This window comes from Octopus bimaculoides, chromosome 15, assembly GCF_001194135.2.
Source record: "Octopus bimaculoides isolate UCB-OBI-ISO-001 chromosome 15, ASM119413v2, whole genome shotgun sequence".
In the NCBI taxonomy this organism is placed as follows: Eukaryota; Metazoa; Mollusca; class Cephalopoda; order Octopoda; family Octopodidae; genus Octopus; species Octopus bimaculoides.
In genome coordinates, this window is record NC_068995.1 from 20,394,990 (window position 1) to 20,399,231 (window position 4,242).

Sequence of the window (4,242 nt, forward strand, 5' to 3'; positions counted from 1 at the left end):
CAGTAATAATCCTTTCTACTATAGGCACAAAGCTTGAAATTTGGGGAGACGGGGACAGTCGATTACATCGACCGCAGTACTCAACTGGTACTTATTTTTTTATCGATGAAAGGCAAAGTCAACCTTGGCAGAATTTGAACTCAGAACGTAAAGACGCTGAGCATTTTGCCCAGCTCTCCGCCTTCGTAAGGACAGTAGTAATAACAACAATGAGCGCAAGAACATTAGCTGAAGCATTAAAAAAAATGACAGCAATAAGACCAGCAATAACATTGGCAACGATAACAACATAAGCTGCACAACAACAACAACAACAACAACAAAAATAGCAACGGAATATATCATCAACTGGCATAAATCGACCCAAGCCCACACAGGACCGTTCTCGTCATTAATATTAGCAGCCAAGATACTTCCAGGCGTGACCGTCTCATCTGATTTATTCATTTATTTATTGTGTATTTCTTACCATATTGGAATAAACCAATTATAAGCCTCTATGTGGTCATTTTACGTGCTAGAAATAGCACTTAGAAAATTGAACCCTAGCTTCATTCACAGCTGATACCAAAATAATTTTTTTAAAAAGATGGATGCAGACATTTCATATACCCGTTCTGGATATCCCTAAAGAAAACAGGATGGCCGCGACTGAGGCGAATTTAATCGGAGAACAACTTTAGGCTAAGCATCACTCGGAACAATGAAAAGGAACGCAAGAATCCTGGTAATGGAATTTGTAACGGAAACGTGTTTCGCCGGGTACGTAGCCAAACTATTATTCTACAGTGTTTCTTTTATTTAAACTCATAGACAACAAATACACACGTAGTAAACATACGTGCACGTATACATACATACATACATACATACACACATATACATACATACATACATACATACATGCATACATATATACTCACATACATGTATGTGTGTGTATATGTAAGTATATTTTACTTGTTTCATTTATTAGGCTGCAGCTTTGGGTCATGTAGGGACACACGTCTAAAAGGGTTTAATCGGAGAATCCAGCCCCGGTGCTTATTTATTAAGCCTAGTATTTATTCTATCGGATGTTTCGCCGAACGTAAACACACCAACACCGGTTGTCAAGCAGTGTGGAGTACAAATACAGACTCTAAGACACACAAACACATACACACACATAACATATGTATTTGTGTGTGTATGTGTGTGTTTGTGTGTGTGTGTGTGTGTGTGTGTGTGCGTGTGTCTGTGTCTGTGTGTTTGTGTGTGTGTACACACACACACAACGGGCGTCTCTCATTTTCCGACTACCAAATCTACTCACAAGGCTTTGGTCGGTCTGTGACTATAGTAGAAAACATTTGTTTAAGCTGCCATGCACTGGGACTGAACCTGGAACTATGTGGCTGGGAAACAAACTTCCTACAACACAGCCCCGTACATATACATGCATACACCTGTAAAATCACACTCACAGTTTTTGTTTTTATATTGCAATTTCTTTTTTCATCTTTAAGTCAGGAAGAAGTCCTGCGCCCATGGCCAGTTATAGGGTCGCCGAGACTTCTGGGCTTGTGGAAGGGAGGAAGGTATCATTAAACCGGAAACCTTATCCGAATGTGTGCGCCAGAATGGACTCTCCGAAAGGTACTTAAGGTCCCCGGTGGCGGTATTAAACCAGGTGACAGGTACAGTGTAGTAGGCCATTGAGCGATTTGAACTCAGAACGCAAATAATAGATACTGCAAGGTATTTGTCAGTCAACTACTTTGTACTGGTAGTTTTTTAACATGTAAGGTATATTTAACCTCAGCGGGATTTGAACTCAGCACAACGTCCGAACAAATACCACGATGGACACTCACACACACACACACACGTGTGTGTGTGTGTGCATGTGTGTGTGCATGCGGATGTGTGTACGTATTAATGTATATGTATAGATAGTCACTAGGTACACTCAGACAAACGTGCGTGCACTAGCACACAGGCACACAGTTGTGCATGGTGTGCTGTAGTATGTATGTTTATGCATGTATGCATGCATGTGTGTGCGTGTTTGTGCGCGCGCGCTTGTATGGTGCAGTGTGATGTGACGTGTGTGTGCACGTGCGCGTGCGCGCGCGTGTGTGCAGCCATTAACAATACTTTACCTGGCTTAATATCTAAAATACACGTAATCACATGAACATGAAACTCTCTTCCCTCCATCTGTGTGTGTGTGTGTGTGTGTGTGTGTGTGTGTGTGGTGTGTGTGTGTGTGTGTGTGTGTGTGTGGAGAAAGAGAGTGGGAGAGAGATAAAGCGGTTGACTGATAGATTGATACGTGCATGTGTGTGTGTTTGTGTGTCTGTATGTATATGTCTACGTGTGTATGTATATCTAAATGATATATATTCATTCATACATACATGCATATTATATATAATATATATATATATATATATATATATATATATATATATATATATATATATATATATATATATATATATATATACACTATATTATATATAATGCACACACACATATATATATATAATGTACACACACACACACATATATATATATATATATATATATATACACGTATGTATGTATGTATATCTGTATGTGTGTATGTATGTATGTATGCACGTATGTACGTATGTATGTATATGTATTTATGTGAGTTTAAACACACAGACACACCCCGCCTACCTGTAAACACGCATGCATATACATAGATGTATTAGAACCCGATTAAAGAACAACGAAAACACAGTCCAATGTCACAAGACCATGTGATGTCCCACGACACACAACAAACTCGATTCGCTAGAAATAGCAGCCAAATTTCCTTTACGATGTTTTTTTTTTGTTTGTTTTTAAACTACTATACTGGAAATATGGTATTATGAGACTGAAAAACGAAAACTATTGGATGGCCACGGCTGGGATGTCATGAGATAACTCACTTTCAACAAACTAGACTCATACACATGTAGCCATATGAGTGTGTGTGTGTATGTTTGTATATGTATGCATGTATGTATGTATTTATGTATGTATGTATGTATGGGCATTGACAAGACTGAAGCTACGCCCACCGTATAACGCATGCACATACGATGTTGTTGTTATTGCTGTTGAGTGTTTGTGTATGTTTGTGTGTATGTATGTGTGCGTGTATTTTTGAATAAAGGTAGTCTTCTTATTGCGCATATAAATATGAGTAGGTGCATATATACGCGGTTAAAATGCTTTGTAGTTCTATCTATCAAAGTACATTATGTAAATACGCGCACACACACACACACACACACACACACACACACACACACACATATATATATATATATATATATATATATATATATATAGACGTATATACACGTTTAGGTGTACTGATATTTACAGGTATGTATATGTGTGAGCGTGTATATTTTAACAGAGACAGTTAGATATGTAATTTACTCACTATATAACCTGTAGATGTGTGCGTGTGTGATTGTGAGTGCGTGGTGCGTACATGTATAATATTCATATCTGTGTAAGCATACGTACAATAATATACATGTGTGTGTGTGTGTGTTTTTGTATGTGCATGCGTATGCAGTGCGCTCTGGTCACTTACCCCAGCCTAGTTCGACCCACAATTTCGTAATCCAGTCAGGATTGGTGGATATTCTTCTCGTCTTTCTTTCTAGCGTTTTCCGTCCTGGCTTTCTCCCTTTCTTTCTTTCTTTTTTTTTCGTTTTCTTTCTTTCTTTCTTTTCTCTCATCCATTCTTTTCCTTTTCCTTTCTTTCTTTCTGTCTTTCATTCATTCATTCATTCATTCTTCAAATGCTTGCATTCGTTTTCTTTTTCGTTTTTCTTTTCTCATCTTCCCGTAGTAGGGTTTCCAAACATCCCAACATCAGACATATTTCATTTATAGGAAGAAGGCAAAAATAAAAAAAAACAAAAATAAGGGGGTAGTGGGGAGAGCAAGACAAAGCTTCTAAGTGGGAGTATGATACGGAGAAAGAAGAGAGAGAGTGAGGGAGACGAAAGTGGTATGGTGCCAATGTTTTAGAGGGGGGGAGTAATATAGAGAGAGGGAATCAGCAGTGGCGAAAGTGATTTAGTAAGTACGTTTTAGGGAGAAGCCGAAACGGAGAGAAAGACTGCAGCAGTAAAAATGGTACAGCAGGAGCGTTAAGACAGGGTGAGAGACTGTAAGAAAGAGAGACTGTAAGAAAGAGAGACTGTAAGAAAGAGAGACTGT

At 38.5% G+C, this 4,242-nt stretch overlaps 1 long non-coding RNA gene across 1 annotated transcript in view; it reads right to left on the reverse strand.

Annotated features, from left to right (window-relative positions):
• LOC106869340 (uncharacterized) overlaps window positions 1-3,964 on the reverse strand; it is a 104,811-nt gene extending 100,847 nt beyond the window's left edge. Inside the window, exon 1 of the long non-coding RNA XR_001409390.2 lies at window positions 3,608-3,964. This is a non-coding gene — a long non-coding RNA (uncharacterized LOC106869340). The remainder of the gene's footprint in view (window positions 1-3,607) is intronic.
• Window positions 3,965-4,242: the final 278 nt, after the last annotated feature.